This window comes from Parus major, chromosome 10 (genome assembly GCF_001522545.3).
Source record: "Parus major isolate Abel chromosome 10, Parus_major1.1, whole genome shotgun sequence".
NCBI lineage: Eukaryota > Metazoa > Chordata > Aves > Passeriformes > Paridae > Parus > Parus major.
The window spans coordinates 12619297-12645734 of record NC_031779.1 but is presented as its reverse complement, the minus strand read 5'-3'; the positions used below and the strand labels follow the sequence as shown (position 1 = coordinate 12645734).

At 48.8% G+C, this 26438-nt stretch overlaps 1 protein-coding gene across 1 annotated transcript in view; it reads left to right on the top strand.

Moving 5' to 3' along the window:
* The first annotated feature begins 21131 nt into the window (after positions 1-21131).
* The window catches only part of ACAN (aggrecan), a 46932-nt gene continuing 41625 nt past the window's right edge, over positions 21132-26438 (top strand). The window contains exon 1 of the mRNA XM_033516980.1: positions 21132-21674. The gene's annotated coding sequence lies outside the window, so the exon portion shown is untranslated. The remainder of the gene's footprint in view (positions 21675-26438) is intronic.

The following is a 26438-nucleotide window of genomic DNA, read 5'->3' as shown; positions in this document are numbered from 1 at the left end:
TGGCTCCTTCCCACTTTTCTTCAGAAGCTGCAGGCTGAAAAGGGCCATTCAGGGAGGCTGGGCGAAGCGAACACGGCTCCAGCCCCTCTGCCAGCTCCCTGCTCCAGAGTGAGCAGAACAGATTTTCAACAGGAGAAAAAGCTTCCTTGGCCTGTGTTAACATTTTCACTTCTCACACTCAGACTATGTTCCCTCAGGCTTTTTTTTGTTGTTTTTTTTTCTCCTTTCCTCTTTTGATGCTAATCATTGTAATAGGGACCATAGCAGCAACCAGGCAGCAGAGCTGTAGCCTGGGTAAACTCCAGCTGAATTCTGTATATCCACATAAACCTGAGGAAGCAGCACCTTCTTCCCACAACCCTGCTTCTGAGATTACACTAAACTGATGGAGGTGGCCCTTGGTTTCTGCTCCTGAAACATATTTGTAGCTGGTTTGCTACCAATAAGTGCAAAATGGAAAATAAACATGAATATGCATTTCCCTGTTGTGGATTTGGGCATATTATTCCCTTGTGGGTTTTTTTATTTTTTTTTCCTTGCGGGAAACTGCATTTCTTGCTCTCTATAGTATATTAACTGTGTCCTAGTGATGAGATCTTCAGCCAGGACAAAACAGTGTGGCTCCACTTACTCCCTGGAGCATGGCTGATTTGAATTTCACAGCCAATTCACCTCTCAATTCCAGTGCCCTACAGGCTTGTATGAACACATTTCTAGTGTCTCCATAATTGCTATGAAGCTGATTTTCAGGGGAAATTTGAAATTTCTTCACCATATGTCAACTCACTGAAGACGTTCTTAAACTTTTGATTGGATAACCCAGTGCAGGTTATCAGTGGAGGTAGTCTGGGCAGAACTAGGATAGAAGCTTTTCATTGGTCAGTATGTTCCAAGATAAACTAAACCTGGTGGGAGAAGCACAAGGAAAACTCTGGAGCACACAGAGTGACCTTAACCCTTTTGCCAAATCACCAGACTCCACAGCTGCTGGTTTTTAAGCATGTTGGCACTGGGATCAACTTGGCATTTCCCAACTCCTGCAATCAAAAGTACTAGCAAATTGTGATGGCTTTTGGACATAGGCAGTGACAAAACAGAGGACACTGCTCTAGAGAAAAGCTGTGCTCCTCTCCCAGAACTTCTGCTGGCTGTGCAGGAGACAACTCCTCTGCCCCGAAGGCACCAGGGTCCATTTCCTGTGATTCAGGGTCATGTTTGTTGTACACAACACTCCTCCAGCCTTTGGGAACCTGCAAAAATATTTGTGAGTGTAATGACAGTACACACAGCATCACAAAGGTCTACCTGTGAAGGAAATGTCTGTGGAGAAGCACATCATTATTGTCCTGTTTTTGAAAACATGCTTTATACAACCAGGGAGCTGGACTCTGGTGGCCAGTTGCCAAATGCAGATGCCAAGTGAGTGAAGGATGCAGCACACAGATTGCCCATGGGCTGGCTGGGGTGATTCAATAACTCCTTTACAACATGAAGGAGAACATGCTGAGGGCCTGGTCCCATGCCAGGGTTTGTGGTGGGGATGCCAGGATGCTGAACAGCCATTCCCATCAATTTAATCCCAAGCTGCATCTCCTCTCCAGGTGGACAGAGACAAGGAAGCCAGAAGTGAAGCTGGGCTTGTGCAGGATTCTGCACGGGAAACAGGGAAGCTCTGCAATAAACCAAACTTTGGGAAAGACAGAATGCTCTTTGCTCCCACAGCAACACCCAGAGCTACACCATACTCTGAGGACTGCTCATAAATCCCAGCCTACCTTCACTCTGCAAAACATCCTTGGAGCAAAGAGTGCTGCTACCTGCCTTGGTGTAACCAGACCTTGTCCTGGTGATCTTGGCAGAACCCACCAAGAGCAAAACCAGGCCACAGTGTCTGCCTGGCATCTACCACAGCACTCCAAGGGCTGCCCAGTTTCAGGGATCTTACAAGCTTTTCTTCTCCCCATTCGCTTGCAATGTGTGTTTTCTTTGGCCACCTCATTCCAGTCTCCTTTTCATTTCTAATTTTTGTATTCAATCACTTTACACACAGCAATTGGCTCCAGTTGGAGCAGACACAGGTCCTCACTTGTTCCAGCCAGAGTCATAGACCACAGAGTGTTCTGAGTCTTGAAAAGGAGGAAAATGGTGACAGAGAAGAAGTGACTGACAGACCCAGGTAGATAAAGGATAAGGTGAGTGGGGGGACTGGGTCATGAGGATGCTGGCCTGGGGGTTTCGTGGAGCTGGGTGAGCTCCACTTTCCTCAAACAGCTTTCTGTTGTCCACCCAAAGGAACATCATGTTTTTTAAAAACCCCAACAAATCACAAGTGCCAGCTGAATACAAAATGCAGTGTTGTTCATGGTTGGGTTTTTCATCCAGGACTAGTTTTGACTGTATTTTTCCTGTTGTTTATTGCCACTTGTGGTGTGTGCTTAAGCTGGTGTCAGCATGCTCCTGTGAAACGAGACGCTGGTGGTTTGATTTGCTTGCTCTTATCCAGGAAATGTGGCTCCCTTGTGGCAGCCTGGTCCTGTCACCCCCTTCTGCTCCATCGTGTAAATGCAGAGCTTCTGATGGTGTCTGTGCTAAAAACCATCACAGAACTGGATGGACAGGATGTACCCAAGACCATACGGACGATTGAGGTGAAGGTGGGCACAGGATCCAGCTCTTTGCCTCAAGTACAGCCTCTGTCCTCACACAGGGACAAGAAACTCATTGCCATGCAAGCCACTGAGGGAACTTTGAAGGGGCAAAGCCCTGGAGTGGTGGCCATCCATACACCTCACTCTGCACCCCACTCTGCATCTGCTCTGGGACAAACCCCATAACCACTGGCAATTAACAGGTGCACTGAAGTTGGCTAAAGAATTAGATAATGTCCTCTCTCCTCCCTGAAGTGCTTATTGCTTGTGAAATGTCTACTGTGGGACACTGACAACTTGGTAAAGCAGGATTCTATAATGATCGTCACAAAAATCAATGCTCCCATCTATAATGTCACCAATGTCCTTAGGACCAGTTTAAAAATCTCCAGATCTTAAGGCTAACATTGTTTCTCAAGACTTCTTTTCAATTTTGCTTTGACAGGTGACTTACTATTTACTTCTATTGATTTTACAGCATGGAAGGGTCCCATCATGAAATAAAACACCTCTGACCAAAGACACATATTGCTTCTGAAATGCTGCCCAAACACAGGCCAAAAACTGTCTCAACCACTCAGAAAGGCTCAGAAATGAGCCACAGAGCTTGTCCCTGCCGTTGGAGAAATTCCCAACCTCCTACTTTGATCATCATCTTTCTAAACCTTGTGTCACAAGCAGGTGAAAGGAGATGCTTTTTGAGAGGAAAAAGACCATAGTCACCCCTGTGACTGGTAGCCTGGCACTGGAGGAGTTAAACCAGCAGCACCTCTGAGGGGCTGCAATCCACAAAGGTGTGCAAATGGCAGCCAGCCCTCAGAAGTGCTGAGTTTGCCCAGGGACTGCTAAATTCCTGCCTCTCCCCATGCAGCTGACATCTCCATCCCCACCAGCTTGCTGGCTGCCTTCCCTTCCCAGCAGAGCTGGGAGAGAGAAATGAAAACACAGATGACTATGAGGGAGAAAACGCTCTGAAAAGGTGGTTTCTGGCACAAGGGGGGTTGCCATGTCACGGGCACTTCTTGGCTTCGGCCCTACAAACAGCTCCCACCGAGGTAGCCAGCAGCCTGTGAGGAGGAGGATGGAAAAGTACCAGGGACTGCTTGCTCCCATCCCTCCTCCTCCTCCTCCTCCTCCTCCTCCTCCTCCTCCTCCTCCTCCTCCTCCCACGGGGGGCTCTGCAGACACCCCACACACACTCCCCTGCTGTGGTATTTAACACAGGGCTGTGGGGACTGTGCTGCTCTCACAGGGCACGGGCCTCAAGGGGTCACAAACCCCAGCAGTGGGAGCAGGGGGAGCACAGGGAATACATGACCTGGTCCTTGCAAAGCTGTGTTAGCAAAAGGTCTCCAGCTGGCCCTATTCCCACAGCTGATCCAGTACATCACAGGGACAATGGAGGGGTCACTTGGACAGTCTCAGGATTTCCAAGCCTGTCTGCGAGCAAAGGTGTTAAATCTTTAGACAACTCTTACCAAACTCCAAGCCCAAGAAACAGTAGATGCCCCAGAGAGGACAGACAGCCTGGTCTGAGAGCTGGATGAATATTTTGCAGTCACTATTTAAAAATGGGACATGAGCAATTTATAATGAAGCAGTGTCACCAGCTGGCATCTGAAAAGCATTTCCTCTCCGTCAACAAGCAGGAGAGAAACTGGAGGGAATTGTGTGAAACCAAGTTTCATTTGCCTTTATTTATAAAATTATTCCCTAGCTCAGCAGCTGATCAGCCTCAGAATCAGTTTTGGGATTGGGGTTCAGATCTGGGGTTCCCCCTGATCCAACAGGAGCAAGTGCCTTAAGCCCTGTTTGTGGTGTGGTATGGTGCAAGGGCTTGCCAAGGCAGCACCTGTGTATGAATATTGGCAGTGGAGTCATGCCCGTATTTTCTTAAGCTGATGCTATGTAGGAGATAAGAAAATTCAAATCTCATGTTTGTGGGCTTCATGCAGCCATGCAGAGAAACAGCTTTTCTCTACGTCTGAATCTGATTTGCCCATTATCTCCCAGCTCCTGTCCTCCAGCCTGGGGAATAATTGGGAATACAGATCTCTTTATAATTCTACTCCATAAGCACATGAGTCAGAGCTGCTGCCTTCATTTGCAGGTAATCACACTAGTGAATGCAGCCACACTAGTTTCTTGCCTTTTAGCATCCTTAGAGGGGGTCTTTGAAGTTTTAATGCTTTGGATCTGAATTAGCTCTTTCAGCTCATTATTTATGGCCATTTCTCCCAACCTGAAATGGGTCCCACAAACTCTCTGGTAAGCTGGATGAGAGATGTCCTAGGGTGACTTTATGATGCATGTATCCCTAATCCCTTGTATCGTCTAATTCCAAGGGAGTTTCTGGAAGTGCCACTGCTCTCTTCTTAAAACAGCATCATCAAGAACATTTAGCTTCCTGATTTTCCTGCCATTTAATCTCACAACTACCCCTTCCATGCCTCTGCAGCTGTCAAGGAGTCCTGGGGCCTGTGCAAGTCACTCTTCTCTGTCACAGAAACACTGTGCAAAGCTGTCCCCTCTGTCTGGGCAAGGGGAGGGGAAAGATAATGTGCTGCATTGCTGTGCAAGTGATAAATCATTAAATTGGTTTCCTGTTCAGCTTCACTGGGCAGTAGGTAGTCAATTCTGAATTCATTCCTCAGTTTTCATTACTCCTGTGGCTCTGCTCTTCAAAGGCATTACCACCACATACCACTGCTAGGGCAGTGCTGCCACTCCTCTTTTGTAATAGGAAATCCAGTTACTGAGAGGACAAGACTCGCCAGAGGCCATAATGTCCACTCAGAAGCAATGCAGGGAATTGAACTGGTCAGCAGTGTATGACACAGAGCATCCTTCCTCCTACCAGGGTGTAGGTAACCCATGGAGGGAGTAGCACTGCAATTTATACCTGCAATTTATAACTGCCCCTAAATACAAAGCACTTAAAGCAACTTGCAATCTGACTCATAGCAGTCCTTAGCGTCATTTATGAGTGAGTGGAGCTTTGCTGTCAGTCAGGTTCCTGGTGTTGGATAGCAGGAAAAATGTCTTCACCAAAAGGACTACTAAGTGCTGGAACAGGCTGCCCAGGGAAGGGGTTAAGTCATCATCCCTGGGGTAGTTAAAGCTATGTCGATGGGGCACTAAGGGACACGGCTCAGTGGTGGCATTGCTGGGTTAATGGTTGGATCTCATTGTCTTAGAGGTGTTTCCAACCTTAATGATTCTGTGATTCTATGATCTCCCAATGCCATCAGTGATCCTGCTTTTGTCTCTGAAGATCCCAGTGTGGTAACATGTGAGGGGAGGGAGCTGGAGAGCAGCACTCCTCACTTCCCACCACCTCACCAAGCTTTGGGCTTTGCTAACGCAGGAGAAGCAGTGGTGTCTCCATTAGATGTCGTGGGTGGCTGGAGCCTGGCTTGTGCACTGCCCAAGTACACTGCCCTCAGACCCCACAAATAACCACTTACCCTCAGATAACTGTTTCACTCCCTCTGAATTCCATGAAAGGATTGAACAGCATGTGTCTGTTGAGTTCTACAGGGAAAAATACAACAGCAGCAAGCAAAGGTGCCTGTTGATTTAGGAAGGGTGACAGGTAGAAAACAGCTGTCCAACTAAGCTGAGGAGCATGCAGCAAAGTGCAGGGCCCACTCTGAGCCTAGACAAGAGCACTCTGTGCACGGAGAGCTGCAGGACTTCCAGTTCTTCCAGAAGCCCAGGTCTTCAGTCGCTGTTCCCTGCCAGATGCCTGTGGTCACCAGCTCCAGGGCACTGGCAGCCAGGACAAGATGACCAGAGCTGCCTCTTCTCTCCTCAAATCACTGAGTTACGCAAATTGCTCACTGGCTTAACAAACTGCTTTAAATTAAACATAGATGTCTTTTTTTTTCTCTTTTTTTTTTTCACCTGAAGGTTGCAATCCTATCTGTGCTACCACTAAAACCAAGAGGGTATGTTAAATTCTTGTCATCTTGCCCAGGGCCTGAAAGAAAATCATGGCCAACAGGCAAAGTTAATCCAGTTTATACTCTAAGCCTACAGAGTCCTCAGTGTTTTTGTTTTATCACCCAGAAACCCATCTCCATGCACTTTCATGCTGTTTTTCTGATGAATGTTAACCTTCTCCCAAAGGACTTCATCCTGCCATCACTGGCAGGAGCCCTGGGTTTATGTCCTCATAGGTACCTTCAAACCTGAAGCATGAGTGCTGTGTTAGGGCCACTTCTTGCATTCTCATAGTATTTCTGCTGCTTTCCCCACACAGGCACTCTTTAAGGAGACTTCCCTAAAACCCCTGTAGATTTCTGGTTAAGAGCTTCAGAAGCTTTGGCCATTTTCACACCAGAGCACCCTACTGCTTTAAGTTCTGTTCCTGACTTTTCTGAAGTCGTGGAGTTTACCTCCTCTCCAGCCAGGACACCTCATGATACCTATTATAACAGGCTCATTGATGTGTTTAGGAAGATTCACTTGTGAGTTGCTGGAACAAATGCCTAGCAGCTGGAGCAGGGCCTGGAGAAAATACATCCTCCATAAAACCCCTCTCTACAGCTGATTAGAGCTCAGCAGGCTTTTCTGCTGAGACACTAATGCTATCCTTGGTCTCAAACAGGGGCTTTTCAATAGTCTGAAGTGGATTGTTTAGTGAGCTAAGCACTGGACTGGGAACAAAACTACTTTTCAGCCCCAGGGCTGTCTGCAGTTTTGGTCCTGTCCTTTAGTGCCATTGAGTCAGCTTTTCACGAGTTTCTGTGAAGAGGCTGCTCTCAGGCCATGTTGCACTGCCAGCAGCACAGCCAAGCACAGTTATCCCAGGTAGCTTTAAATGAGTTTCCACGAGTGCTGGAAGGATCCCATCCCCAGGGGCTCAGCTTTCAGCCCTCTCCCTGCAGTAAGGAGCCAGAATCCAGGCTCACCCCAGGGAGCTGGGAGGCTCCCAGTGCACCAGTGTCACCAGGAGAGACATCCCACCACACCACTCAGCCCACAGGTCACATCACTGCAGTCTGGGGGTTTGACCATCAGGGCCACCTAAATTAAGGGCCACCTTAATTTAATGTGTGAGCTCAGTAATACAGACCTGCCCAAACTCTGCTGCCTGCTGCACCTGCAGCCCTTCATCCCAGACATACACCTGGCCATGCAGGTGCTTTTCCAGCCAACCCAGTGAGGGGAAATCCATCTCTGATAAAATCTTAAAATCTCTTTTTCTCTTACTCTTGTTTTCTCTCTGCTGGTATCTTTTGGTCCCACTGGGTGCTGGAGCTTGTGTGGAGGTGTCTGATGTGAAATATGAAGGCAGCCACAGGCCCTGCAGTCAGAATCTGTGAGTCTCCAACAGCAGCAGGTTGGCAGCTTCTCAGAAGACAGTGCTAGCAATCACTCCAGGACAGAAAATTATGTCTGAGTGTGTTTGAGTCCGTCTGCTCTGAGCTCTGTCAAGCGTCCCATTCAGGCTTCAGCTCTTATTAACCAGTTCCTTCACTCCCCTGCAGCTCATGGTCATGCCTAGGAAGGAAACCTCTTTCTCCACCTTTACACACTGAATTCCCTCAGCAGGAGCTCCCTGCAGTGCAGACTAAGGCCCCATGGACAGGCTGGATCCAGGGTGGGGAAGGCAAATATATTGCTGTCCAGAAAGCCAGAAGCTGCTATACCACACCACTCTCTTCTTCAACCAGCCTCATAAATCTCATGTAATTTCTTTTGCTGTACTGAAAAGTGACCATTATTCCCCATCAACCCAAATTCTCTCATCTGGATTCTGATCCTGGATCTCTGATTTTGATCTTGAGGCAGAAGTTTCCCATCAACTCTCTCCAGGCTTGCTGCTTTGAGGGACTTTAAAATAATTGAATTGTTGTTTCATATTATATGCTTGTATTCACTTGCCAAGTGTTTTTCAAATGAGATTCCTGCTCAAAATTTTGTTTCAGAAGGGGTCCTTGAATCACTCCTTGTCACACAGAAAGGAGGCAGCTTTCCTCCTGTGCTCATGCTGCCTTTAAGGTTAAACTGATGCAGGCAAGATAAAATTAAGGTGTCTTTGTTATAAGACTGTTAGAGAGGACAAAAGTGAGAGAGTTGGGAAGGGCCAGCAGCAGGGAGGTGATGCTCTCAGCATCCACTTGAATAAATGGCAGGAGTGTGCTGGACTCTGAGTGGTTAGGGTTAGCCTTGAGCTGGGGCAGGGATCGTGCACCTGGCTCAGGTATTCATGGAGGCAGGGAATGCCCGAGAGCAGCACTGTGGTTTGTGGGGTCTGTGGGAAGGACCCCTGGGGTGTGGGGCAGCCCTGATCCCAGGCAATGGGAAGGGAGGATGCTTTGGAGCCCTTGGTTTCCAGCTCTCCCCTTCCCACCCCTCCTGGTGCCCTGTTTTGCTCTGGTGCCCACTCTCCTCTGCATGTGGTGTGCCACTCTCTGCGTGGCTGTGGCAGAAGTGCTGGACCACTGGCTTTCCTACATCAGAGACACACCAGCTTATTTGCCCACGTCAGCAGAGAAAGAATTAATGTCACAAACCAACCTCAGCACTAACGGACATGGAAAATTGGCAAGGAAGAGAGAGCCATAATTGCAGCAGCTGCGACAGCGTGGAACAGTGCTGCTCAGAGACACACATCAAAGGAAAATCCCTGCCGACCTGGCTGGCTGTGCCATCAGCCCTGCTTCCCTCCTCCATCTTTTGTCTCCTGCCCTGAGGCTACCATGAGCCATCCCTTCACTTCTGCATCCAGACTGGGGCGTGAAAGGTGCAGCTTTAAATAAGGGAAGCGTGGCAGTGAAGAGACAGACACTGCCTGAGAGGCTCCGGGGCTCCTGGGGATGGGTGCTGTCCTTCTGCACCCCAACCACCTCCCCACAACCTCAGCACTGTTAAATAGAGGAGTCTCTTTGGGGAGAGCTGGAGCCGGGGCTTTTCCAGGGCTGGCATGAGTCAGGGGACAAAGATGAGAGCCACACTGAGGGTGAACGGAAAAATCCAACCAGCACACCTTGCTGGTGGCTAACAGAGGGTTATTCTTGGCCACCTTCACCCTGTGCCAAGGAGGAGTGCTGTAAACACTGTCCCAGGGCCTGCCCTGCCTCCTGGTACTGCTTCCCAATTAATCAGCGTCCTGACTTACAGGCAACAGCTTAGTAATGGGAATAAACACTCATTCACTCAATCATTTTCTCAGTGCCCAGTTCTCCCTGGCCAGCAGGGGTTTGATTCATGTTCCTCAGGTCCATTCTCAGCCCCAGCAGCAGCAGTGCAGCACCTGTGACAGGTGGGTTCCCTGGGCATATCCTCCTGCCTAAGCCCGAGCACCTTTCCAGTCCCTGCAGCACCCACTGGGCACTGCCCCTCCCTGATGGCTGTTAGCAACCAGCAGCAGCAGGCTTCACTCCTCTCCCAGGCAGGGCAGGAAATAAACAGCCCCAGCATCTTTGTGCCTTCTGCTGTAAAGCTGGCACATGGAAAAACAGAGGGAACATGAGCTGGGAGTCAGGGATGTGCACAAAAAAATGACCTTGCAGACTGGGGAGAGGTCAGAAGCTTCAGGAGAGCCTAAGAGATCTTCCAGCAGAGAATATTGTGCAGGGAAGGGTATAAAGCCCAAAAGGAGAAGAGGACAGATGAGCTCCCAAGAAAAAGGTGTGGGCACAGCTTGAATGTAGTGTAGAGTGGCTTTTTGCTTTACTTCCACAGCCCTCCCTGCTCAGCACCCCTGAGTGTGCCCTATGCCAAGCTCCACCACACAGCCAGAGAACACTCACACAGTGGCAGCTGAGGTGACACACAAACAATTGAGCTGCTGTTGAATTACTGAATTGTGCAGGTGCTGCCAGCTCACTTGTGGAATAGTTAAATATACTGATGTCCCTGTCAAGGCTGAGGAGCCCAGGTCGTGTCACTTTGCCCCTCTAAGTCAGTGGCATTGCTGTGAATATAACCCAGGAGCCCATGCCCATCCCTCTGCCAGCCACCAGGCACTGCTCCTCCCTGCTGTCTAACAGCAACCACCACAAATATGCCTCACTCCTCTGCTAAACACAGCAGGAAATAAATGGCCACAGTATATTCGTGCCTTCTGTAGAGCTGCTGTTCAGCCCTGGGGCTGCCCTCAGGTAACCTGGGAAAGAGTGGCTCTTGTATGACACCCAAGACATCCCTGGCCAGAGTGATGTAAGCTTTAAAAACCAAACAAGCAGAAACAATAAGGAAGACAAACCAGCCAGCAGCAAGCACATTATTTTCATAGGAAACAGCAGGATTTGTGAGCAGGAGAATCCAAATGCTGCTTCCCCTGCCTGGGAACAATTGTACCGGGGCTTTGTGGGTTGATTAGTGGGCAGCTAAATAAGTGTGAGGCAGAGATTTTTAACATGGCCTTGAGCAGGGCTGTGCACTTCACATCTCTGCTTTTAAATAATGGTACTTCTGTGTATCTGAAGTTAAAGTGACACCTCAGCATGGCTGGAGAGCTCAGACAGTTCTACAGTAGGTGCCAGGCAATAAGGTACCTGTGTGGGTCTCATGGACACATCAGTTCCCTACTCCTGTATCAGTGTCCCTCAAACTAGAGCAAAACAGAAACTGAAGTTCTTCATTTTCAGGCATCTCACTGAGCCCCAGGGATCAAAAAATGCCACCTGAATAAGATCATACCTCACTCACATAACTCTCTTTTTGGACATAAGCAAGGTCCACCAGGAAACTCAGAACACCAGTGGCTGGTTTCATGGAAACACCCAGGGAGAGAGAGGGCTGTGGTGGGCTTTTCACTAGAGTATAGACAAGGCTGAGCAGCTTGGGTTTGCCTTGGAAGGTTTTGCATTAAAGGAACTCCTGTTCTCTTTGGAGTGTGTTCAGCAGATGGAAGAAGCAGGCAAGAGCTCTTATTATTGGAGAGGTCTTCAAGATAGCAGGACTGGCTGGATTTGTAGTGACACGGGGGTAAAACTGACACTGGATGGCTTTTGCTGAAGGAGACACCAAGGATTGTGATGCTGAGCTGTAAGGTGGGCTCTTGGTCCTTGCTCTCCTCCATCCATGGAGCAGTCACTCCCAGAGCTGACCACCCAGGCTGGCAGCCTGTGGCCCTGACGGGGGCTGGGGAGGGAAGCAGGAGCATCACAGCCAGCAGAAGTTTAGTTTAATCCCAGCCCCTGATGCACATGCTGCCCTCCTGAAGAGTTTCTTTCTTGCAGCTTGAACACTCCACATTGTCCTTCCCCAGCGTTTTGCAGGCAAGGTCCTTCTCCTGGCTGCTAGTGTTAACACAGGTTTCCCTTGTTCTGTCCCTTGAAATTTCCAGTAAAGCGCCTTTAATACAATCTCTCTGTGGCTGCGCTAATTATGTGTGAAATATTTTTTTCCCCCATAAACCAAAGAAAACAAATCAACACAGTAAGATCCTTTCTCTCAGGCTCTTTGGCAGGTCACACAGTCGTCAAAAAAGTTACCAAAGGTCCACACAGTCTCTGCTGTCTTTTCAAAACAGCTACTTTTGGGTTCCTGTAAAAGGACCCAACAAAGGAAAGGGTAAAACAAATCACAAAGCCCTGAAGGACTATTTCCCACCTGAGTAGTCCCAGGCCAAAGGACAGGCTGTCTGCTGAATGTTTGTGCTACGTGTGGGGGCTGAAGAGAGCAGGGAAAAGGGGTAGGGGAGCACATCCCCTCAGCCCTCACTCCCAAGTGTGGGATTCCCCTGGTCTGCTGAGACTGCTTCCACCTCCACAGCCTCAGGTGCTGCTCAGTTCCACTGCCCCATGTGCGGTGGAGCTGGCTTTTCCTTGCCACCCAGGACATGCAGCCAGCCTTTTCTAACAATGCTTGGGAAAAGAGGGGACAGAAGGTGAAGCACAAGACCCACAGGATGAAGCATGGATGCCACTCCTTCCATTCAAGAAAATATTCTTATATCTTTTCTTTTTTTTTAAGGGAGGGAGGAAGGGAGGAAGAAAGGGAGGAAGGGAGGAAGGGAGGAAGGGAGGAAGGGAGGAAGGGAGGAAGGGAGGAAGGGAGGAAGGGAGGAAGGGAGGAAGGGAGTACACCAGGTCTGAAGGCTCACCTGGCGAATCCTGGCATTGCATCATGTTTGGGCTCCCGGCCCATTCTCTCTGAGGTGGCAGGTCCCCTCCCTCCTGGGGTCAGTGACGTTACCCTTGCAGCCTGGTAGCAGTGTCATTATGTCAAGTCTCACCTTCTTTCCCACTCCCAGCTGTCCCAGGGCTGTGAGAGTCGAGCCCTGTTAACTTGTCCCTCAGAGGATGAGGTTTTGACACGGTTTTGACACTGTAACTGTGCTGGAGCAGCATCATTCCTGAGCAGATATCAAGGCTCTTGCCCCAGGCTCTCAGACAACTCTTCTGCAGTATCAAAGTCAACTCACTCATGCATTTTGCTGATATTCTATGGCATCAGAGCAATGCTTGCTGTCTGCTTCTCTGCAGAACAGGATAAATCTCGCCCAGATCTCAAAGGGGCAGGTAAGGGCTGTGAGCAGAGCCATCCCTCTGCCTCTCCCCACAGGGCAGGACTGGCCAGGGACTTCTGCAGAATTGTGGGGTGTCCCAGGCTGAGCCCCAGCAGCTGCCCCAGCCCTGTGCACAGAGGTTTGTTTCTGGGAATGCTGCATCTGGCAGGGCCCTTCCTACTTCACAAATATTGACACTGGGATCTCAACATCTCAGCTGAGGAATAACATTCCCAGAGAGCCCTTGATCTGCAGAGCTGCTCCAATGAAGATGGGGGAATTTGGATTTTAGTCCTTTGCTTCCACTGTAGCAACTCCTCAGGTGGACTGTCCAACCCTGACCCAGATTCAGGCACCAGGAGCCTCTGGAGAGAGGCACAGAAATGCCTCCTTGGAGCTGCAGCCACCTCTTTGCAGGCCAGTGGGGGATGTTTCCCAAAAACATACAGATGCCAGGAGGCAGCAGTTGTCAAAGAGAGACCTGTTTAGAGCTCCAAGCACGGTCCCAGCTGGGTTTTTAAGAAAGCAACAGCAGTCAGTAAAGTAGAAGTGTACAGATTGCTGGGAAGGTGTTCTGAGGACTTTTCCCTGCAGCTTTACCTGGTCCAGTATCCGGCAGTGAGTGCAGATCTAATCCCAGCACGGACACAAAAACCTGGGGAGGTTCAAGATGTTCTCTCCTGACACAAGCACAAGCCAAGGCAAGTTCTTCTTACCAGCCACACCACGTGTGCCTCAACCCAGGCTGAAACCTCTGTTGTTCATCTTTTCCACCTAGAAACTCAGCAGAGAGAAGAAAGAGACATCAGCCAGAGCAGCACTGAGCTAAGGAAAAGGAGGAGGCTGTCTGGAGGTGTGTTTAATAATAGAGACCCATATGAGCATCTCCCTAACTCTGGATGCTTCTCTGAGAACCCCACTCCCGTGCTGGGGGTAGGATGGGAGGGGTCACAACCTCCTCTCTAACCATGGTCTTGTTAATGGAAGGTTTATCTACCCTCCTGAGTACTCAGAGCTAAAAGGTGAGGCAGGTTATATATTCCACTGGCAGAAAAAGTAGAGGTGTGCTATTAGGAGTAACCCTGAGGATATTTCTGGGCCTTCTGACCTAAAACTCCAGCTCCACCTACCCAGCCTATAAACCAGAAAGAGAAATGTCCTCTCTTCTGCAGCAAACAAAAAGACACATTTGCCAAAGACTGGAAAACAAAGAGTGAAATGATAGTACCAGAGGATGAGATTTCATAGTTAAACTGAAAAAGAAAGAGAAAGACTAATAATAAATGCAAGAGAAGTGGAAAGAACAAGCTACCTACTCACTGCCAACCCTGAGGTTGGATAATTTATCGAGGTTTCCATGTGTCATGCCTCAAGAAGCCCCCTACACTCTTTTCCATTTGTACAGGTTTGCAGCTGAGTTCTGACAGCTCCAGCAGTTGCAGATAGCAACATCCAGCACTGATCTTACATCCACATCTGTTCTATGTGGGTCTGTGCAATTACTGTCCAGCTGAGTGAACCTTTTAGTGGGGTTTTGGTTTTGAGATTGACTTTTTTACAACATTTTCTTGTTTACCAGAATGAAACCTCTTTCACTTGCAAATTAAGTGAGATATAAATGGGAAAGGGAAAATGAATATTTTGGGCAGGACTGAGAGGGTTAAGAGGCTCAAGGGGATTCTTGTGTTAGTAGGATGACAGAAGAGGCCAAGTGATGAGTATATACCTCTTGCTGAGGACTGAAAACCAGTTAACTGCTGAAAGAAAAGCCCACTGCCTGCTGTGAATGTTCTTGGACAGTCTGTTTAAAAAATGACCTCTGGGCTGTTGCATGCCAGCAGAGCCAAGTCTCCCTGTGATCCCTTTATTCCTTAGCTGAAACTGCCCAGCCTGGAGGATTCCTGGAAAGCTCTTTGCCACCAAGTGCCTTGGCCTGATCCTCTGCAGAGGCTTTAAATTACCAGCACAGTGGGCATGACCTTCAGGGCAGGAAGTACAAAGGGTGTTTCTTCCAGCTTTCAGGAGAAAGCCTTTACCCCTCCAGAAATAAGTGACTCTGGATGGGGAGCACTGTCAGCACTGAGATGCACAGGTTTATCCCTCCTGTATTTCAGCAAAGCCTGTCCAGAGGACAAGCCATACCCAGGGCTGTGGAGCAGCCCTTTCCATGGGTCAGGCTGCTGCTGATGTTTCTGTTGAGCTTTCTTTTCACCATCAACAAATCAACTCAGTATTTCTTTGCGAAGGGGCATTGGTGTGCTCAGGTCAAAAGCCTCTCCGGTGACCTCTCCCACCTCCAAAGCACCTGGCACATTCCACCAAGCCTAGAGAAGCTTTTTGAAGAAGGCAGATGGAGCTACACCTGCTACCAGAGCCTATTTGCTTCCTGCTCTTTGCACTCCTGCATCCACTCCCTGCCTCTTCCTCTTCCTGACCTCAGACAAGCAAACACTTTCCACTGGAACAAAACAAATGCCATAAAAAACCTTGTTCCACAGAAAGAGCAAACAGGAGAAACTCTCTGCAGAATTCCCCTGAACAGTAAATTTCACTGGGGGTCAGGGAGACCTCCAGGCTTCCCTGCTGCCACAGGCAGAGGTGGCCAGCCCCCCTTGGGAGCCTGGCAGGGAGCTGGGAGTGCTCAGGGTACGTCAGCTCTTGCCAGAGCAAGAGGGTGCGAGACCGTAAATACCCGGCCCAGCAAACCTGCCGGGCTTGACGTAACCCCGCCACCAGCTTCCAAGGTCAACAGCGACCTGTTTGTACTGTGCAGGGTGAGAAGAGGCATTCTGGGAGAAAGGCAAACAGAGGAGATGTCCCATGCCCGTACAAAAGGGGCTGTATTCCCGTGTTGCTCCGTCCCGAGTTGGGAGGAACATAAAATTAGCACTGTTTTCATTTATTCATTGTACAAACATTCTGCGTGGTGCCCACCCCCACGTTTCCTTGCTGAGCCTGCAACTCTCCATCAGGGAGGCTGGGAGGGGGGCAAAGTTAGGTTCAGTCCAAGCAGCTGATTAACAAGGTGAGGTGAGGGCACGAATGTGCAAAAGGGGGAAAAAGGAGAAAGGGACAGCCATGAGTTGTGTGTGAGGCCAGGGAGAAGTGCACAGCATCGCCCCAGGCAAGGGAGAAAGCCACAACTGTGCCTTCTGTACAAAAGCTGTTTCCCTGTCACCCAGATATGGCCAGGAAGGCTGGACATGTGTCACACACTGTGAGCATGGAGCTGGGCAGCGGGAGGGACAGCACGTCCCTTGTGCACCATGGACTGTGAAGTCATGTCTCACCCGATTACCAGCCCTGTGCCACCCCGGGCTGCACTGCCCTCTCCCATCTCCTAGGAGATGTCAGCCCTTCCCTGCACCTCAGAACACAAGAGCAAGTGTTCTTGGTGAGCAAGAGCTCCAGGAGCTCAAGGGGAGCCCTCCAGAAGTGCAGAGGGATGAGCAGCCCCAGGACATTGGCCATCCCCCTGTGCCAAGCCCCAGCCCAAATGCTGGTGTGAGCCCTGACACCACATATTTTAAGCTGGTGGTGCCCATCACCTCCAGACCTTTCCTTTGGCAATCCAAGGATAAAGATGAGATGCTGGGCAGCCAGAATAAGTGTTAGATACCTCATCTTGGTGATCCAGTGTTGCCCAGTTCCAAATCTTTGACCAGAGTTGTCCATCCCCACTCCATCCAGCTCTGTTGCGCAATCGGAAAGACACCAAGGGCACAAGAGGAGCAAAAAGAAGAAAATATTTTTTAAAAAATCTACTTCTAAACAAACCTCAGTCTGTGTGCACCATCCCACCTACCAGCCCAGGATTCTATTTTTGTCAGGGGATGAACAAGCCACAATATCGGGGTGGGGGCGAGCCCCGCTGTTTACGTCTGCCAGTGCTGGGATGGGCTGTGAGCAGAAGGCAGCTCATTCAGCAGGAGCTGGAGCCTCCTGGCCACTGCAGGTTCAATAAGTACTTTGTCCAGCACAGGAGGTTCAGGAAGGGCACTGTTTCCAATCTGGGATGCAAACAGGGCTGGGAGAAGTTGTGTGTGTGTGTGTGTATGGGGCTGGCTTTTTAAATATGGGGTGAGTTTTCCACCTGCCCCAACAAAGCTGATATTCGCACTGGAATAAAGGGACACAGGTGCTCTGTTTGGTGGGGAGATTCCTCTGTGTCCTTTTTACCCCAGATATTGACTCATTTCTTTTCAGTCCCCTTCCATACTTTCAGGATAAAATTTAAGTAGGCAAAGCCTCTGCTGGGAAATTTTAGACCCCTCCTAATTTTTATCTAGAGGTGTGTCAGCACTGTCCCTTTTCATCCCTCCAGTGGGATTCCAAAGTAAAACCATTATGGACCCAGTAAGAGGCCATGACACAGATATTTCTGAATTATTTCTGTATTATACCATGCTTTCCCCATCATGGGATCTTGGCTTGGAGAAATGCAGAACCCAAATGTGAGGATCAAAGCCAACATTTCACCCTTACAGAATATCAGTGCCCGGAAAAACAGTTTAGCAGAGCAGCAAACACACTCCCAAACTGCTGCAGCAGATAAGGGCTTTGCTGGCTTTGAAAGAGGGAAGAGGAATGGAGATGTTCTGGCTCTGACATTGGCTTCACCCCTAGCCTTGAGCAAGGCACTTTGCCTCTGTGTGCCTCAGCTCAGCGTGGCGTCAGAGCTCCGGGAGCTCCGCAGGGCAGGGAGAGCTCAAATATCGATCGCTGAAGGAAATTGTGGCAGCTGATCAAGAAGTGTCTGTTGCAATATCAGACAACTGGCTGTAAAAGCATGAACAACACTTTTTGGACTCAAGTCCAAAGGTCCTGGGTTGACCCTAAATCTTCAGAACCTGAGGAGTGTTCACAGGCTGAAATTGTGCGCAGACTGAAATTGTGCACCCCACTCTATCTGGGGTCCCACAACCCCTTCTTATGTCCCTAGTGGTTTTTTAAAAGTGACAAATTAGTTTTTAATGGAACCCAATAATTCCAGAAATTATAAGTGTTTTAGGGATGCAGCACCCTCCTTTTCATTCTGAGAGTATGACAAGCTGAGAGCTGTGAGATGACTGCTCTGGTAGTTGCAGGGAAGGAGCAGCAGCTCATAACCATGAGTGGTTTGATTAGCACAGTTTTTAAAATCACTTTCAAAGGTTTATTCTTTATTCTACTATTTTTCTATTTGTTTTTTCTTTCCCTCTCTTGACTGAAAACCCACTCAAGCCCACCTTTCATTGTTTTTGAAAAATTGCAGCTATCACCTTAATTGACACAACCTGCTTCATCTGGTGTTTTTCCCTTTTCTGGCCATTTTCATTCAGTGACTGCTTCCACTATATAAATTCTGGATATTCAATAGTTTTCACAGAAAGGCTATTATCCACTTTTCCTTGGCCCCAGGGTTTGTTCTCTGTTCAAATATTCATGCTCCCAGAAGGCGAAACTTGACTGGGAATAGACATAAGCCTCCTTTTAACTTTATAATGACATGTAAAAATCTTACCTAAGTGCAAGCACTTTTGCAATGTGTTACCTGTATTTTCAAGAGCCATGAACTGTTGCTTTTCTTCTTTAAACAAAAAACAAAAGTCACCTATGTGACTTTTTTTTTTTGACCTGGCCACTCCTCAGCTTAAAGAACAAACAAACACAAGAGCAGTTTATGAATCACAATTTCTCTGAAAATATTTAGCTGTTTTTCCAGTCCTTCCTGATGCAGACAAAAAAACTGGGACAGCCAGCAGGTACTGAGCAGTTTCTATCCCTTTCCTGAAGCTGCTAAGAAACCACTATGTGTGGAGCATCACATTTTCCTAACTGGTCAGCTCTGAAGTGGAATTTTCTCTGTTCCCTGGCTTAAGCTCACCAAAGGTTCAAATGAGGTTTTCTTTGCCAAACCACGGCAGCAGCAGAGGGTACAGAGGGCTCAGTTATTCCACAGCAAAACAACTAAACCTGTACATTTCCCAAAAGATCTTTATGTTATGGGGAGAAAGGGCTGTGGTCAGGCATGAGCTGTTTCAGAGTGTCTCACGTACGTGAGTCTGAGCAAAATCAGCCAGGTCACATTTTATAGATCCTGTCTATGTGTCTTTTACACCCAGCTGGAAACACCTAGTCCTGCCTAAAGCATGAGCTGTCATGCCCCATCTGCAGCGTGTTTTGCCTGTCTCCTTCCATTGCTATGGCTACTCCATGCTGCCCATGAGGAAACAGCCCAGCTAGTGACGGGGGAGAGGCAGGTGATGATCCAGCACAGCCCTGTCTGTCCCAGCCCACCCAGCACCTGCAGCTGGTGGCAGCCCCTGGCTGGATCCAGTGCCTTTGAGTAGGTGGGAAAGGCCCTGGTTTATCTCAGCAGATGAATTAAATCTGATATGAGCAGACAGCGCTTGTACAGACTGACAGGTTTGTGAGGTGGGGGAAGCAAGCACAAATACAGGCTGGGCAGAGAACAGATGGAGAGTTTACCCACAGTGAGGAGCAGGACTTGGTGTTGGTGGAGAAGAAGCTCAGTATGACCCAACAGTGTGCATTTGCAGCCCTGAAAGCCAAACATGTCCTGTGCTGCATCAAAAACAGTGTTTCAGGTGGCAAAGACACTGACCTTTCCAAAGATTTCCCTCACTGCCCTTGGGACTTCTAACATACGGCCACCTGGAAAGTTTTGAAATTGATACCTAGTGCTGCACTACTGGGGGGAAAAGAAAAGGTGTGTGGGGATAATCCAAAGGGAAATTCACAACCAAAATTTGGTATTGAATCTCTGAGATGGAATAAGGAACTTGCAGGAAGAAGCGAGGCTCCTTGCTCTGTGGTCTGGGAGCATTACCTGTCAGGATGATGGATGCACAGCTGGTGGTTATGAGCCTCAGGTTAAAAAGTGAGGCAGTCAAGGAAGCAAGTTTTCAAGTGAGGCATGGGAGCAAAATAATTTATGGAGAGAGGAGAAACTATTATATCACAAATCAGACAGAAAAGCAGGATCTTGGGAAAAGAGCGGGAAGTGCAGATATTAAAGATCATATTAGAAGAGATATGGAAAGAGAAATATTGAGGGCAGCTGTGTGGTTTTGGTGCGAGGAGGGCACAGGGCACAGGCACCTGCCTGTGCTCGGTTTCAGACTTTACTTTAGGCTGGTGGTGCTGTCTTCCATGTTAGAAACAACAGATTTTTCAAACAAAAGTGCTTTTCTCAACTGTGAACACCTCAGCAGGTTCTCACCTAGTCCCAGCTGTTATCTGGCCCCTTCCCAAGCCAAGGTGGAGGTCTGCAGTCACAGACCCATTTCTTCCTCCCCAGTCACAGCTTTTTATCCTCCTCAAAGGTACCAGCAACCCCACAGAAGAGAAAAAGAAAAATCAAACACAGTACAGTCCTCTCAGCACTTTCTCACAACTTCACTACTGCCAAGGATTCAGTTATGGAATCCTCCTCAGTTCTGGGGTAGTTTCTTCAGGCTCCACCATTGCTAGGTGTTTGTACAGGATCTCCATTCCTCCCCAGCTCACCCCAAATAACCTTTAAACAAACTCATTCCCAAACACCTCCTTCCTCTGCCTTTATATCACTTATCAGTTACTGATGCTCCAGGTACTTCCCTTTTCCTAATGCTGAGCATCCCTTCCTTCCCTCCATCACCTGCCTCCCTACCTCAGCAGCAAGTGGGGCCATGCAGAAGTTCCCTGAACTGTCCTGTTTGCTGCTGTCTTTGGGCTTCCCAGTGGATCTGCTCCTTTCTGCTCAGACTGCAGTGATATTGACTGCACTGCAGACACACATACTTTGCCCAGGTTCCTTAATTAGCTTCATCTTATTTTAGTTTGCATAAACCACGTTCTCTTTTTATTACACAAACTATTTCTTCTCTCTCAACCACTTGTGGTGCCCCAGCCAGTTTGCTTCCAAACCAGAGGGCTAAATTTAATCCCCCACTCCCCATTAGTCTTTCTCCATTTACAGTATTTTTTTTTCAGTAATGCTTTTTTTTTCCCCTTTCTTTTCTTTTCTGGGTTGGGTGTTTGGTTTGGGTTTTTTTGGTTTTTTTTTTCCTTCTTTCCAAGAGGCTGGGCTTCCTTTTTGGTCCATAAGCCCTCCTATTTCCCCCTGCCCCCTGGATGCCTGCCTACCTTTACTCTAAAATCCAGAGGAGGATCCAATACACTTAGAGTGCCAGCTCTTCCAGAGGTATCTAAGGAGGCTGACAGGAGTTTGATGGTCTCTTTTGCAGCCAGTGGCAGCTAATGTGGTCTGAAACCCTCTCTCTCTTTTTTGCCATTCACACACAGTACTTACTCTTCAAGCTTGCTGCTGCTGCCACTGCCTGAAAGGACCTGAAATACCACATAGGGAATTTTGATTTCTTCTGGGGAACCGGAGAAGGGGAAAAAAAACCAAACCAAAAACGCAGGAAAACTCATCTGGAGATTGTGAAGAAGACATACAGTAACAGCAAGAAGTGGCAAGCTCTTTACTTCTTGAACATCGAAAAAGACCTCATTTCTCTGCCAGGTGTATGGGACTTAGATTCTGGAAGCACTGCACTGAACTGTTAAAGGTAATGTATCGCACTTTCCTCTCTTCTCTTTCTTTGGTGCCTTTTCCTTAACTTTCCTAAGGGCTCTACAGAGGCAGGCTCTCAGTCAGTGGATTGGTTGTTTCCCTGCTGAGCAACCAGCAGAGAAATGTGAGATAAGTTGTAAAACTGATTGAGCCAGAGCTTTTCCCTCCTGCAAGCTGCACTGCTGGGAAGGGGAGCCTGTGCCTGGGCTTCACCTCGGCACGATGGGTCCCCACCAGCATCCCACACCTTATGGGGAGCAGAACTATAGCCAGGGGCAACAGCTGGGTGCCAAGTTGGTTGGTTGGCTTGGGGAAGGGAGGGAAAGCAAAGATGGATTCAGAAATCCTACGGTCAGAAGCACGAGGTGGGAGAGCAGAGACAGGGTTATCCCCATTCCCCCTCCCCAACAGACCCTCTGACCCATCGGTGCTTGTTTGTGGCGGCTTTCAGCTGCTGCTGGAGCTCAGCTGAAGTGTCTGGTGCTGTTCCTGAGCTCTGGGGATGGAAGCTGCTGTCCTGCTGATTTGTGGCGTGTCCCAACCAGCGCCGGGGTTTCCTGTGGTCGTGGCTTTGCTCGGTGTCATTGCTTTGCCACAGGGCAGGCAAAGGGTGACCCCTGAGCTGGAGGGGTGCTGAGCTCTGGAGGGGCTGACAAATTCAGAAAGAGAATGAAAAGAAGCAGGATGCCTGAGTGTTTGACAGCTCTCCCTGTACATGAGGATGTCAGGGGCTGGCGGCTGGCAGAGTCCCCTGGGCTGCTTCCAGTGAGCTGCTCCTGCTGTTCCTCAGGACCTGCCCGTTTTCCAAACCCATTCACAGATGAAGCATATTTTTAGCAATAGTTTTCAGGGAGCTGAGCTCTTCTCCAGAAGTAGAGCGAGTAAAAAAAGGTTTTATTTGTCAGAATCTCTATCAGAAATTACTTCTTTCCATTCATTTACTACTCTTTAAAACTTCTCATTTAAATCTTGTGCTCAGTAGAGCTCTGCACATAGAATAAAGAGTACATTTTAACCTTTCCCTTCTGAGTTGTTTAGCCAAAAAAACGTCAGTTTGTAAAGCTTTCCTTGGTTTCTAAAATAGCTTTGCCAGATGTGGAAAGGGGGAAACATCCCACAATCAAATAGTTGGGAGAGAGGAATTTCTTAGCATTCCTCACTACTTTGGTTTTCATCTATAAGTTCCTGGTAAAGGACGTAGGCTGGGCAGAGGGGCCAGTGGTTTGGGGACTGAAATTGCGGGATTTCAGATCCTGCAAAGGCACTATTGGAAGCTCAACTATTTCTTTCTTTGCTTTGGTTGTTTGATGTTATATTTTCCTGCCAGCTTGAAGAGGCTGTATATTCCTGACAGGTCAAAGGGGACATTGCCCCTTTCTGAGATGTTTCAAGTTGTTGTCAGAGTGGAAAAGGGGAGGCATCACCTCCCACCATCACTGGACAGACAGAGGCTGAGCTCTTTCTGCAGCCTGAGCAGTCTTTGGGGGGAAGCTCCATCTGTTCCACATGAACTGCTGTTTAATGTTTCATATAATCACCTCTGTGTACAGTAGCCAGGTTTGACAGCAGCACAAGGCCTGCAGGATGAATGGGCAAAGAGAGCAGACAGGATAGGAAAGTGAGGGTGTGAAAGAGGTGGAGGCGAAAACTTGCTAAGGGAAAGAGGACACTAAACAGAATTCAGCAGACTTGGATTCCATCAGAGCAAACAGCAGCTCTTTGCTGTAAAACACTCCCAGTAAGTGAGGAACATTAAGGGGTTTAAAGGAAAACAAAATAGATGGTATCTCTTAAAAGACAGAAACAAATGAATGTACATGGGAAAAAAAAAAAGGTCAGATTGTTGTTCAGCACTCTGGTCTCACCCAGGAATGCACATAATGATTAGGAACCTCAGAACTCCAAAATCCACTCCATTATTGGTCTTTCCTCTTCCCTCTCCGGGGCAGATCCTCCACAACATAATCTGCACGGACCCGGTGACTTCACTGCCTTCCCTTGCTGCCTGACGTGGGCTGCTGGAGGGCCAGCTGGTCCCATTTTAAAAATCAACGGGACCTTTCTTAGCCGCCTGAGGCATCTTTTCCAGCACCACCCGCCGGTGTCTCCTTGCTTCCCCCTTTCCCTTGCCAGCGGTGGGATGGCTGCTGTACCACAAGACAGCCTAACCCAAGCCGCTCTCCTCCGCCTCCTTCCCCCCCTCCCGAGCCCTCTGCAGGCTCCACGTGTGGAACAAGCCGGGCTGTGTGTGCCGCTCTCAGGCAGCTTCCCAGCAGCAGCAACAAAAGCCGTGTTCATTGCGGCTCTGGACCACATAGGGAGCCAGGCACGGCGGCTGCCGAGCGGCCCAGAGCAGCCGGGGCTGTTTAAAGAGGGAAGGAGAGAGGGACGGCAAAGAGAGGGAGCTGTTATATATATATATATATATATATTAAAAAAAAAAAAATCACTTGAGCCCAGTGCAACAACGGAAACCTTACAGTTTACTTTTAAAAACTCAGAGCTTCCTTGTGAGTGGGCAGAACAGCCCGGGCTGTGTGTGCGGGGCAGGGCTGCGGGCTCTGCTGTGTGCACAAGGGCGGTGTGTGAGCGCTGCCTCCCTCCCCTCCCTCTCAATGGGCTCACAGTATAAATCTAAAGAAGCTTTTTGTTGGCCTGATGAATAGCCAGGGGGTTTTGTCGCGCTACCCGCGCAGCCTTTTTAGAGACGCTTCACACTGAGGTTTTTTTGGGTTTTTTTTTTTTCCTCTGTGTGCTTTTCACTGGACTTTCCTGATTAAGAAAAATTTCCACATCTCCCTCGCATGACATCCCGCCTCCCCGATGGGTGCTCCGTACAGAGCAGAGAGCAGAAAGGTGGGGGAAGGATGAGAAATGCCAGAATCATTCTGCTTGGACACCCCAAGACCCTCCATGTGCTTGAGCTGTTGAAATGCCCGGAGGTGTTGGGTAGCAGCCCCACGGGCCGCCTTGCTCCCACTGCCTTCCCCTGCTCTACAAACCCAGCTGCTGTGCCATCGCCTGGAGGGATCTAATGCTCCCAAAGGCTCCAGCACACGGATGGAGGCAGCTGGAGCCGTGTCACTGCTGCTGTCACCAAGCAAGGATAAGGGAGATGCTGTGACCTGAGCATGTTGGTCACACAGCCAGGTCCAGAGGCCACCAGGAGCCCATTCCTGCTGCACACACTGCCTGGAGGTAGCCTGGCAGCTGGCTTTGCCTGCGGGTTTCTGTCCTTCTGGCAGTTCCTGAGGTTGGCTGAGGGTAAAACCTTGCTGTGCTGGGGAGCTGGGCAGGAGGGCAGCCACAGAAAGAGTTCTGCTGAGAGAAGGGAGCAAGGGATGAAAGCAGGGTAATCAAGGACTTCTGACAAGCACAATCCTCTGCGTTTTCACCTTTGTAGCTGCTCTTTATGTTAACCAAGGCATAGCAGCTCATGGCTTTTCCATAAATACAGCTTATAGAGCAAGCCAGAGGATACCTGGGACAGCTGAAGTAGGGAAATTTTTGTTCAAGACCCAAAATTAGCTCAGGTGAATGAATATCCTGCCTCACTGCTCAGTTCCTGCCAGGCTGTCACTGTGTCCTAATTGCATGGGGGCTCACAATGGCAAGGAGCAGTGATTGCTGTGGAGAATTTGGGACAGGGGATGTGCCATGAGGGCAGGTCTGGACAGCATGACCCAGGTGATTGATATGATATTAGTGAGGCACCACATGACCCTTGAACACGTGGATAGTCCTGGTTGCCACTGTGTTATCAGGGAGCCACCTGGGAGCCAGGGATCTCCTGACACTCCTTGGGGTGGGGGAGCTGAACCCAGCCTTCCTCTGTGCCCAGCATGGGTAGGGCAGGTCCTGGAGGAAAGGGGCTCACTTCAACAGAGGCCACATCAAGTGACAAGAGACAAAAGGGCATCCAAGAGCAGCCACCTCCCGTCATGGGGATGAAGTGATCAGGACAGGAAATTTCTGCTGGCAGGGTAGTGTTCACAGTTTAGGCCTGAGAGGAGTAAAACTGTCTCTTAAGCCATGCCAAATAAACCTAGTGTACATTAGTGGGAGAATATGGAATGTAAATACCCATGCCTCAAGGCAGAAGGCAACCACTAAATGCCTCGTGTTAAAAAGAAACTTCCTCCTCAGCAATTTGCTCCCTATTTTCCAATGATGAGAACTTTTCCCTGAAGCTGGTAATATAGGTCTTGTCTAAGACAGGATACTGGTCTGAACACACATCATTGGTTTCATTGGGTCTGGCAATTTTCATGTGCCTTTGGCTTCTCCAGTGCTCTTAGTTGGCAGTGAGCAGAAGACTCGGACACTTTATTATTTCTTCATTTAGTAGTGTAGACAACCACTGAAAGACAAAAGTAATCATTTGTCATGGCTGTAGGACATATAGATTTGACTTAATAGGAATAATTTGACAGGACACAAAAATCTGTTGGTGAAACTAAAAGAAAATAACCAAGGAACATCTCGTGCCTGAGGTTAGATGGCAGAATGGCTGAGAAAGGTGTGTGGAAAAAAATGCAAAGGCTAGCAGCTGATAAACAGATGAAAATGTTGCTGATCCCTTCCAGCTGGAGCTCCCATCCATCATTTGCACCTCTGCTGAGAGAGCAGTCACTGTGCTGCTGATTGAATAACCTGTAATCCACAGCAAAACCTGTGGCTCCTGCTGGGATCCTGCACAGGGTCAGGGATAAACACCCCTGGAAGTCCCCAGGCACCACAGGCTTTGCACAGGGCAGGG